The sequence below is a fragment of the Augochlora pura genome, chromosome 1 (genome assembly GCF_028453695.1).
Source record: "Augochlora pura isolate Apur16 chromosome 1, APUR_v2.2.1, whole genome shotgun sequence".
NCBI classification, from domain to species: Eukaryota; Metazoa; Arthropoda; class Insecta; order Hymenoptera; family Halictidae; genus Augochlora; species Augochlora pura.
The window spans coordinates 14691748-14705042 of NC_135772.1; positions in this window are offsets into that span (position 1 = coordinate 14691748).

Consider the following 13295-nt stretch of genomic DNA (forward strand, 5'->3'; position numbering starts at 1 on the left):
ATTACATTTTTCGAAGGATAAGTCTCTCTTTTCGCTCCATAGACTTGGGCCATGAATGAAGCGCGAATCTCGCGCCCGCTTTCTTTTCCTCGAATGAAAAGGATTTCTCTCTGTTCCTCTCTTCTCTGAATCGACGTGTACCAGGGCTCGTACATCCACGGTCCGACCCCACCTTACTCTCCCCATTGTGTCGCCGACGCACGTGAGACGGTCTCTTTAAAAGAAACGAGAGGAAAAAAAACTGCTCTCTCTCGCTCGCGTCCTCTTTCTTTCTTCCTCCTTTATCTCCGCTCTCATTCTTTCTCGAGGATCGCGCGTTTCAGCTTCTTTTCCCGCTCGCTCGTGTGTCGCGACAGCGACGAAAAACGGCGGCGCTTTATTGGTGATCGAGGCACGGCAATTGGCTGATTTTATCGAGTCTTTGTACGGCCGACAATCAGTCCGGTCTCGCCCGACCGTTTGTTATAATGTTGCGCAAATATTTGCGGATTCCAGTGAAGGCTACGCGGCATATAATGTGTATCGCGCTTGTATATACGGATCGCACAATGACCGTTGACGAAGGTGGCACGATTTAATAGAAATTACTTGAAATTGATTAAAATTACCGTAAACGACCTGTTAAATTCGATTTATGCGTCCGACGATAAAATCGGTATTATTATGAGTCCCGTTCCGGCCGCTCTTGACTTTGTCTCTCGATGAGCTAGCCGGCCGCCGACAGTACCGCAGATTTTTGTAACGCGACGCGAATATAGAGCATGCTGTTGCGAAACTATGCCGGAAAGACTGGGCGTGCTTTTCTAAACGGTTTCCTCTATTTTGTAGATTAACGAATGACGCCATAGCTGACAGTCGGTCGGTGCGCAAATAAAAGGACAAAAAAGGTAAGTTGAAGATCAATTCTATGGTAGAATCGTTTAGATGATGTTCCGTGAATGCGCACCTTGATCATTGACATTTTCATGCTGATCAAAATTATATGCCGATACAAATTTTTACTTATTAACAATACTTTTACAATACAAATCTAATTGTGAAGATCGTTGAACGCCTGTGTACATTAACTAACGCGAATCTTTTAACAATATCAAGGTGTGTTTCACTTTCATTGTTAGTCCAAGTAGTTGCACGAAATTGGTAACACTCAGTTACATAAATTTTAACTGTATAGAGTGAAGTTTACGGTCAATGTTCCGTAAAAATGCAAGAAAATTGTTCAACGAACTTAATAGAGTAGCCTTCATAAAATAACCACGGTTACGTAATACTATTATTTCAGCGTGGGCACCTATATTGTATCGTCTGAGAAGTTTTTAATATAATTATAGATTTTTATCCTTGCAATAACAAACTTTACAATATCGATGACATCGAGCACGAGCATATAGATTGCAAAAGAAATATTTTTATTGTCCACTATCAACTTAAACTATCTAAATTATTAAATTCACACTATTAAAAATCGTAACTTAAATTTCTATTAAAAATCAATTAAAATTTTTGATGTACGATCTGTTACGAGTTTCATTCATTTATTAATAGTTCTCAATAGATTAAGTGCAGACTCTGCAAATATAACAAGAATCCAGGACTATCACTGTAACATTGCTTCTTGTAATGGACAAAGAAAATGATTGTTTTGCGTAAAGCAATAATTAAAAGAATAATTCAAGATTCAAAAATGCAATCTGGACGTGGACATTTTTATAAACCAGCGCAACCGATGTAGTTGTTAAATAAACAAGTCTCTGCAACTGCAGATCAGAAATTCCGATTTAAAAGGAAGAGTATCTTCCGTACAATCGAGCACGTCAGGCGATTGTCTTACATCGACCATCCGTAAAATATAGCACGTCAGACGATCGTCTTGCATCGACCATCCGCAGATTCGATTAAAGACCGGCCGAAGAGTTCCTTGCCCCCCAGGGCGCCGGCTCCCCGGCAAAGGTTTGATTCGACCAGTGCACTTTAATTCTTCCCCGGCTCTCCGCCGTTCTTTTTTGACTTTTGTACATCACCGGCAGGATTATGCGAGCAAAGAGCCGAGGTCTTTCCATGACGCGAGCGAATGCTTAGAATTTAAAATGCATTTCATATCGTTATGCTCTCCCCTTCTCTGGCTCGTGGCTCTTCTTTGCGGGGCGCCGTCTCTCTCTTCTTCGAGCGAGTCGCGTGGTCCGTCTCCCTTTTCCTCCCTTTTCCTCTGGCAAACCTCTCGCCCTCCACCCACCCCTGGCCCGATCTCCTCCCGCAAACCTTCTCCACGTCACCCCCGTCGGCCCGTTCCTCGCGCGCCGTCTATCTCTCTCTCTCTCTCTCTGTCTCGCTTCTCTTTCCAAGAATCAGTCCTCCTGCCCACTCGTTCAACAGACGGCATATATGTCTTTATGAACGGTATGTGGAGTAGACAAGTGCATTAAAACCACGGGCGTTAGTTCAAGCTTCAAGAGGAAGGAGGATGACTGGGTTGTAGGAGGGTAGGTAGATGGAGGGCTCAGGAGGACACACAAAGGAATGCAAAGTAAGAACCACGACCTCCGCCAACCCCGTTCTCGCGGCTGCCCCTCCATTCCGCGCTTCATCCGGCCTCATCCTCCGGCCGCCGTCTCCTCCACCTCCTAGGCCGTCGTCTCCACCTCCTCCTTCATCGTATCGTTCTCCTCTACCGGAGGTTACACCGCATTATCATACAAGGCGGACCTCTCCTCGTCTTCCCTTAATTGTTTTCCACCCTGTTCTCCCCCGTTTTCTCCCTTGCTCCGCAGTCTCTTCCCTCTCTCTTCCATATCTCTCTCTCTCTCTCTCTCTCTCTTTTTCGTTCGCTCTCTTCCCCTCTCTCTCTCTCTTTCCCCGGCTCTCTGTCTCTTTTTCCCAGTCCGCTCCCGGTCCTCCTGGACCTCCCGACCACCAAGCCGGGCCGATCACCCGGCAAAACAACCAAACCACGCGGAAAGAGTGTTTCCCTTTGGTTCGAGTAGACACTCGTAGTGATTCTACGAGTGGTCACTCGTCAGCCGCGCCGAATTCTGCGCGAGCTGGCACGATCCTCCTCGCCTGGCCGATCAGCTAGAGCTTCAAAGGTAGACCGGGAAACGGTTTTGCGCCTCTGCTGTGAAACCCGCCACCCCCGGTGTTGGGGTGGGCTCTTACGAGGCAACCCCAGCCCACCGTTTGGGAATAAGAATCGGTTTTTGCGAGTTTAACGCTCTCGCTCTCGAGAACAGCAGATTCTTTTGAGGCTCCCTCTGATTAAAGGAGGAGCAAGGTGTCGGGGGAATCTTTGTGCTTCAATTATCGGGCCCTGCCGGGCTCCTCGTTTGCGCGGAAACGCGGCCGGGAGGCTCGAAGGAAGGTGTCGCCGTTCGCGGCGCGCATTGGTGTTCGTTTGACTACTTAATGCGAAACACCGAATACATTAAGCTCTTCCTTCGCTCGGCCTTTGTGAACCCGGCTCTCTCTCTCTCTCTCCCTCTCTCTCTCTCTCTCCGCGAATCATCGCGAATTTATATTTTCATCGTGCGCGAACCAGGGTGCGCGCGCTTTTTTTTTTTTCGACAATGTTCCGTTGCTAGGTGACCGGCGACGCCGATGCCGCTGTCTGCGATTGAAATTCATTTATACGACTTTCTGAACGCTCCGATGAACAATGGTTTATGCACAGTGAAAAATGTTTGGAGCCGGCTCCGATAAAATGTGATTTAATGGTGCGCGCGATCTTTGTAACTATGTTTGAACGCGGTTCGCGGAATATACTGGGTGGATCGGCCCAAGGTAGCCACCGATATCTCTCGATCGGTGAGTGAATTCTATATAATTATAGAACGGCGTCTTATTGTTAGCGAGATTTTTCTGATAAGATAATTCCCTCCTGAGATTCGAAGCTGGCAGCATGCTCGGCATATGCAGTAGAATATCGTGTTGTTGAAAGCATGACGATTTCAGAGAATTAATTTATACGGGAACATTTAACCGCATCGAAGTCGTATAAGTTTTCGTTGCGGTGAAATTTATTTTCAGTAACATTCGCGTGCTAGAAATTCATTGTATTATCGCAACTGGCGGGAGCATTTAAGCGACTTCGGGTGGTCCACCCCGTATATTAAAGGCCGTTTAGTGCAGACGATTTTTCAGTGTTATCTTCCAAAATAGCCAATGCATGTTAAATCAAATTTGAAGGAAAATATTTTACAAAAGCAAATATTGATTCGGTTCGAAAACATGCCTTTGAGTGATGAACTTTAATTGCGCATTAATTCTCTTTGTTCTTAAAATATATTATATCGTATTACGTGCATTTGTAACAAAACTACTGACTTATTGGCTTACCTATGATGATTACTTTTCTCTTTCCGAGTTCGAAAATATCTGACAATATTTCAAAATTCTTTTAAGACAAATTATTTTTTAGATCGCGTGCACTGGATTTAACGAGGTTTTCAACGTGAACCGTCGCGTTGGGAATGCGACGAGCTCGTTTAAACGCAATTCAGCGTGATAGTGTTTCTTATCAGTTCTATTGATTAAATTTACGAAGCATATGGCACTGGTTCTTCCCATGATGGAAGTTCCGTTCCCCGATTAGTCACAGTAACTTTCCAGTAACGAAGGATTAGCGTAACAACTTCGCATCACACATCGACATCTGCTTAAGATGAAACGGTTCACCCCCGATTGACCTCGGCGTACGTAACATTTCTCAAACTCTCGTTAAGAGTTCCATCCCTGAGATTCACAGATCGACAGTACTTTCCCAAACTCGATCGCGTTTGCCCAGTATACTGGTCGTAATTAATTCTCGTTACCATTCGCGAATATCCTATGCAATTTTTACAAAATTGGTTGAACGGATGCAATATTCCCTGCTGGAATACACGAGAAAAGTTCACGAAACAGATACGTCTAGACAAATGTAAATTAATTATGAAATCGAATTATTTAAAGACTTCGGAAACGGCTTAGTTTAAGATAAGGACGTAATTTTGGAACATTTTTGCGAATAAGCAACGACGTAAAGTTTTACTAAACGTAGCTTATGAATTACCCATTTTATGCAGTTACGTGAAGAATATGAAATCCGAAATGATTGAAATAGCTAAAGAGAAAAGTTTTTAATCAACCTCTGTACAATAGATTCAGAAAATTCCGCTAAAAGATCCGCATTTAATAATGCTTTAAAAGTATTATCTGCCGTTGCACTTCTTCCTGGTTTAATTGTCACGATCTTGAGACGAGCTGTTTGCTGCGGATGCCGTATTACTTTAAATACTTGATTATATCGTTCGCCGTATTAAATGTTGCGAATTCAAGCGTGGGAATACCTTCGCGGGATTACGCGATGCACAGTTGATTAGACAATATATCCGTAGATGTAACGCGACTTGACGTTGGATTGAAAAATCTGCCGGGCCCGGCGACCGGGCAAATTGAAATGGAAGTTGAACGAGGTTAATGAAATAATTAATTTATATACGCGGCCGCAACGAAGTGGTCGCGCGAATTTCAAACACGCGTGTACATACACGCGCGCGCGCGCCCGCGCGCCGCGCTTTGTACAAGCGAGAATCCGCTGCGCGAGCGACTTCACAAACACTTTCTTTTATCGAATTTACAAGCGGCCGCGCACACCGCCGGCCCGGTGTAACACAATTACAAAGCCATAACATACTAATTCGTTTAATTCCAAATTATCACCCCTGATTTTACGCGTTGTTGAGCGACGTTAACGCAGCGCTCGCGGTAAAAGCGATTTACGTCGATTATGCATATGAGCCACGGAAACCGTCACAAATTTTATTACGAAGAGCCAAACAGGTAGCGATCGTCGAGGGCCCTCGACGAAATGGCGGGAACATTAGTTCGTCCCTTGATAGCCTACTAAAATTTCCGAGTCGCCAGGAGAACGCGCGAGAACGCGTGTGACAATGCGCGCCGTGTCGTTATTTTCGCGCGCCGCTTACAGGTAATCCATAATCGAGATAATCTTATGTCCATTATTTCAAATCGAAATTTTCTAATAGCTCAGTTATTAAATCGCGACTTGAAGTTTAAATTTTTTGATCGCACAATTTTGTATTTACGCATTGACCACAGTAATTATAGTCCACTATGTATACCTACATCCATTACAACTACATTTTATAGCATATCAAATGGAGAAATATTAAAGCATATAGAATAGAAATTATAAAATATAACTTCGCTTATTTTGTATATTATTTTCACAGCGATTATTCCTTCTTCACCATAACCTAACATAAATTGAACACAGTATTGAAATGTAATAATGTTTTATATTCCTATTTTCATTAACTGAGTTTCATTCTCGACTTTTGCTTTCCGTTCTCAAATCTTGTAGAAAACGAGACATATATAAAATAATTTTAAGATAGATAGAAATGACGGATGCAGACAAATTACAGTGGTTTGTTAACATAGTCAGGTGTGACTAGATTTCACCAATGTCTCCGCAAACGAACGCACCTGTTCGAACAGCGTCCGACCACTGATATCTTAATAAATAGATTTTCACTTTTATTCCTCCTCGATGCGAAATGTATCGTGAAACAACCGGGGGAAATGAATACCTGTGACGTGTCGCCCATTTTGTATCGTTCAGCGGGTCGGCAGGGTTAACGTTTTTCTCAATTTCCGCCACGTCCGAAAAATGACAGTGCTATCCCAAACAATTATTGGCAGACACGGTGCAACTGAAAGAATAAAATTGTTACGTATATTGAAGTTTATCGAATTTCTAACGAATTGTTTTATTTACACTCGACCGCGAGCTACTTAAATCAAATGGTAAAATTACAGGGGCACGGGCTAGGAATTCTTTAATCAATTAGAAGGAAAATTTCTTTCGACGATTACATTTATCGTACGACAAGTGATAGAAAAATATTATTATCAGATAGATTGCATTTTTGACAACTATGTAGTTGACTATATTTAGAATTATTCATTGTTCATATTATTACACGAGTGAATTAAATTTTATTTATTAAATTAATCACTGTGATCAATAATACTTGTCCAGCTTCTATTTTATTAACTGAATTGACCTTTATGGACCTTTTAGGGTTCAGCAACCAAATAAAACTAAAACAAAGTCAAAAGTAATAATATTGCTTAGAACAAAAATCGAAAGGTGTAGAAAATTTCATTATCCATACATCTTCCACGAAAGATAAAATATTTCTAAACAAATCACTGGCAATCGATTCTCAAAGAAACGAAGCAGCGGTTTCCATTCTCCAAAGCGGCGATCGCGCCAGGATTTCGTAACGTACGATTGCGCAACGAGGGCTCGCGAAACCTGGATTCCGCGAGCAATCACGTAACGGACAACGAATCTTAGTAATTTCCTCCCGGTTGCGCGGGTTGGATCCGCAAACAGGCGACACCGGAAGCGAGAAGGGACCGTCGCGGCGCGTCGTACCGTGGAACGCCGTGTTTGAACTCGGTGCTAGGTGGGGCTCCCGGTCGGTGTATCGCGATTGCCGGAGGAACGGGAACAAAACGTCGAAGCCCAGGAAGGCGTGTAAGTGCGTCGAATCGGTGGAAACGAAGGCGAGCCAATGCACGCTGAATGGCCGTTGAGAATGGCGAACGACAATGGACGATCGGCGCGTTCTTCCGGAGCGATCGTCGTGCTGATGTGTGTCTGCCCGCTCGCGTTCTACGCCCATTTGCCGCGAACGGGGCCGGATCTTCGCTCTCTGGGCCCTCACAGAGTCGATTGGACCCCGGCCGGCCGTCCTCGATGCCCCGCCAATCGCAACTTTCGAAACGCGCCGCATAAAGAATCCAGATAATTGCGGCCACGGGCCGCGCACGCAATCTGCGAAGCAATCCGCAAAGCAATCTGCTTGCCAGATATAGCCGGTTCTTTTCGAGATGCCTCGTCGCCGTGGCATCGATTTGCCCTGGTCGACTCTCTCTGTCTCTCTCTCTCTCTCTCTCGTTCTCTCTACCATTCCGCATTCAACGTTGCAAGCAATCGGCGGGCGCGGACGTTACCTCCGGCCGGACACTTGACGAAGCATTATTCCCAAAGATGAGATATCGGCTATTTGATCAATCATTTGGAGCACGGTGATTCGGCTAATGGCTATTTTCCTCCTCATTGATTGCCAATAGGGGTCTCCCTCCCTCTCTCTCTCCTTCTTTCTTTCTTCTTCGGCCGACAATAAATACAATACCGATAGAAAGTTGATTGGCCGTCCGGCAAGGATTTTACTTCGTTACCATTTGTAATTAATTAAGACGCTTGTTCCCGGCGTAGAATGGCCGGCGATCGATCCGGATATCGAATAGTTGTGTAGAATTGGAAGCCACGGTCGGCTACTATCGCCGGACAAAGGGACCGATACAAATGAAATAATAGTCATCCATTCGGGGACTCGCATTCCTCGTTAGTTCGTCTTTTGTGTTACAGTGTTAAACGATGGACGCACTTTTCGCCAATTTTCGCGCGGTCTTGAAATTCAAACTTGACAACGAGATCGAAGTTTATTCGGGGCTGCTGAAGAAATTTCATCTTCGTTCGATATCTATTTCTTTCCATCGGCTAGCAATCTATTATTATCCATCAGTTATTAACTATTATATTCTTCTATATTACATTTTACAATCTCTAATATATTTGGCTTTAATTTTTCAAACTAAAACTCTTGAACCTCTTTTATTATTAAATTTGATACCACTGCATGTATCTAATATCTACGTTGAATAAAAAGTCTAATCAATTGCCTTTACTTTGCACATTAGCAATAAAGAAGTCGATTAACGGTAGCACAGTTCTCGTCGTACAACTTTTCTTTCAATTATGAATATCAATTATGTATATGAATTAATAAGCAATAAGTAGTGGTTGTACATTCCGACAGTCCTTAATAAAGGGTTAAACACCATAAGAACTGCATACAGTTTTTATTCTACCAAGTATCTAATATCTTAATAAGTTCCCTAAAAAAATATTTCCTCAATTCAGATGACTGAATAAGATATTTGTAAATATTTGAAAAATTTGTCTTCCACAAAATTGACAGAGTAACTGCAAAAGTATGAAGGTAGTGAAAACGATCTATTCGATTAAGCTTGCATTTAATGATATATAATGATAGACGTAAGATTGAAGCCAGTAAATAGCAAAACCAAAGTGCTTAGGTCAAGATGTAATGAATGCCGAACACAGATTATATCCGTGGATGGAGAGCCTATTTACCTAGAAACCGAGGGTGTGTTTAGGAGGTAGGGAGCGGAGAATTTCATTGATACGAGGGTGAAGCACGTCCACAGTTACTTACACGCGACACAAGCAACCGTGCCGCGCGCGTGTGTGTGTTGATGCGCTGCGGTCGTAGGTTTATGAGTCGTCACAATGAGACGTACCAAGATAACTCTGTGTCCAATGTCTTCAACATTCGATCGTAATTAGTCATCTCCGAAACGCAGATAACCAGCCCGTTTCAACGGAAAATTAATTACGTGACAGTGATAGACGCGCTCCATGCGTCGAAGTGTTCGCCGCGGCACCAACTATTCTTTCTTTCCGTTACTGTTGGAAACTTCGTCATTTTTTTTTATCACAAACCCATTCACGGCTTGAAGAGAATAACTCTTTTCGTTCACGTTCTGTAGAATGATTATTTGAGATCCGTCGAGAAAGCTGATTCGTTCAAGTTCAAACATTCAATAATAATCTGCGGCCTCGTTAATAAAAATTGATTCCAGTGGAATTGTCTGCTGAAAGATTTTACTCTTTCATGTCTATAAATCAATAATGTACATTTTATGGAAGATTCGTTCTTTATGGTATTCACCTATGATCTTACGTAGGTATTTATACTATACTTTAAAATTTTTTAATCCAATTTGAATATATCATAGCTGCGAAGGAAACCATTCAATCTTCAAACTTTCTGAGCTTTATAAATGCTTATAATTCACCTGATTGCGACGTCGACGCGCGTCGAACGCTTACACGGCACCTTCGATCGTAATTTTTCGTCCCTTACCGACACCGTGAAATTCGAGAAGCAGCTTCTTTCTTCGTCGAAGCCCCGAACGGCGTAGGAAAAAACGAATCGTAGGTTCTTGCGAGATATCATCGCTATCGTCCGGCAATATTTCCGGTTCCCGCTCAAGAAGTGTGCTACCGAAGATAATTTATTATCGCTCGGCGCGGCGCAGCGCCGGACTTTCTGTCCCTTCTCTCGTGTCGCACGGAACGAACGACGAGAAGACGGGCGGCGTTGATGCCGGCGAGGGAAGGAGAAGAGGCAAGATAATTAGAGAGGGAGGGTAATCCTGAATCAGCGTCATCGAGCGAGCGAAACGTATCCTCCTCGTCGAGTGAGCCAACCGGATGCACATTGTGCGCCGTTCTTGCGCGTTCTCTCGTCATCGTATAAAGACAACCAGCTCTCGCGTTGAGACGCGTCGACGGAGAAAACCCAATGTCAACGTCGCCGCGTTTATCGACCAGTTGCACACGCGCCTGTCGTGTTTTCTTTTCGCTCATGTAACCGCGGAAGAGCGCGCGCCGCGCCGTGCCGCGCCGCCGGCTTCATAGGCGAGCGTGTAGATCGGTGAATAGATCCCCGGCTGCGTGAACAAGCCGTTCGATCGAAAACCTGTCCAATTGCCGGTGATACTTTCCGACCCATCGACATCCTTACAGAAAACGCTCGCGAACTGTCAGCCCTCCGATTTTTGATGAAAATTTTCAGGTCTCTGGGACAAAACGAAAGTACGCGCTCGTTCATCTTACCATGGCGGGACGCGAACTTTAATTTTCACTCCGATGATTCCGGGGCATCTCTGATTCCTGTCTTGCTCGTATCGAGCACGGCGACACGTGTATCCCGATGCACATTATTCGGAATCGTCTTTGGAAGCTGCTTCTATGTGGTTATTATTATCTGTGCTTAAAAATAATATTACATTCCGTACGATTGATTGTAACGACGTTGAAAACTAAAATTAGTCTCTGAAAATCGTCCTCTGAAGCATTGACAGAGAAACAATTAGAAAGAGAAAACACAGCTTGCCGAATCAGAGTATATAATAATACTATGTAAAAAGGACGTCGTGTACATACACAGAAAAATAGGGAATTTGTGTTGCTATCTGCACACATGCAAACTTAATGTCATGTCACACTCTCGAAAATGTGTTTCTCGATTAAATATGTATCGCGGATGTTCGTGGAAATAATTGTCCTCAAAATTTAAATCGAGCAACTATTTTAGCGGCGCCCGGTCCGGAGAAATCGAGTAGAAAGGAAATCGAATTTATCTATTATTCTAGACCGTGTAGAATCAGAATCAACTTAACTTCCACCTTTGGATTTTATTTAAAAACGATTGAACACGTCGTTGCGAATAGTTCGGTTAATTTGCGAACCGAGAATAGCTGCGTGCTTCATCGAAATCGGCGGCTGCTTATTAGAAATCCATAACAGAATGGAAACAATCGATTGCGAATCAACGAGTAATGAAATAAATCTGTCTGTCATTCGATTAGCGGCAATAGCGGATAAGGAGCGGATAAATAAAACGATAAATGAAAGGACGAGCGGATCTCGATTGGCAGCGAAGAAAAGGGGGGCCGGTTAGTTAATGAGAAACAGAACTAAGCGTCTCGGGGCTGCAGTCTGCGGGGCCATTCATCGGACAATCGCCGGGCGGGGCGGGGAAAAAAATGCGATGCAATTTCTCTGGAAGTCTTGAAATTCTAAAGTGTGGTGGGCGGCCGTTCCGGTCAAGGAAAATAATCCGTTCGGTAGGAAGGAATTTTCGGGGGTGGCGATGGCGCGATGAGGGGGGAGCGCGCCGACTGCATCGGCCGTTGCAGGAAAGAGATCCGGAGCATCGAACGGTCGAACCATCGAGCTCGTCTCATGACTCGCGGTATAAAACAATATTGATTGGAAGTACAATGCGGGAGGAATTATGGGGTGGATGGGTCGAGGGAGTGGAGGGTGGACCACGGTGCATTGTGCTCGCTGCGTCCGGTCAAACTTTTCATCATCCCTCGCAGCCTCTCTCTTCCTGCATTTCTCTCTTTTTCCGTCCGCGCGCACCGACCGCCCTATTCCTTTCTTGTTGCCCTTTCGCTCTCCCTTTGCCGCCCCTTTTTTCTCTTCTTCACCCTCCCCGCGGGGCCGCCAATAATTATTGCAGTTCGTCTCGATTTCGATGGCCTCCCGATGGCTGCCCGATGACCACGCCGCGTTCTTGAAATTTCTACATTTTTTTTTTTCACCCTCGTCGAACCGCCAAAGATTGCGCCTAAACTGCACCGTTCGAGAACGTTCGCAACCTCTTCGATATTATTTTCTACGATCGTCTCGTACATTTTCAATTTTTAACATTTATCTTGTAATTAATACAACTGCTACAGCCACGTGTTTTCTGTAATCGAAGGTTATGAGCTATCGATGGGTTCAACGAACTTGGCATCTAAACCTCTGAAAGACATAACTGAACAAAGTATTTTGCAATATACCAACAATTTTAATACATTCAAAATGCGATCATAAGAGGGTGGAAATTGCGTTCTCTAAGTTCATAAAAATGTATACATATACAAAAATCAGCAATACGATAACTCTGGAACAGATATAAATCGATGCAAACAAATCTGTAAAAAGAAACCTGCAGTTGCATGACCAAATATATTTAAAAACATCTATACGGTAGCATACGGACGGATTATTCCGTACGAATTCAATATCTCGCGCGTAACTCGATTTATTACAGGAAATTTCAATTCCTCAGACGGTAAATCCGGTGCCGTTGGCAGAGCGTTCGCGTCCACGTGAGAGAGAGAAAGAGATAGAGAAAAAGAGAAGGGGGAGAGCCGCACCCCGGAAAAACCAATTATTCATCGAAATCAAGTGTTACACAACTTTGGTAATATTTAAAACTCCGGCGACGCTCTCGGTCCCTGGAACTGTATACGGAAACTTTGAAAACTAATATCACCGAGCGGCCGACAAAGGCTCGGGCTCGGGCAACACGACGACAACGCATACGTTTCTCCCACCCACACACGCGCATTCTTTAGATACCAGCAAACACACGCGTTGTGTACACTTGGATTATTCGCAATTACGCTCCGCAGATCAGATGGATCCTCTCAGGCAGCGCCTTTATTGCGGCTTTATTAAACGACGATGGCCGATGCGATCGGCATTGGATCATGGACACAAAGTCTGAAGGCGACGAAGAGAAAGAAATCACGGGGGAGTCGGAAGAGGGGGGCTGGTGCCATAAAGAGAGAGA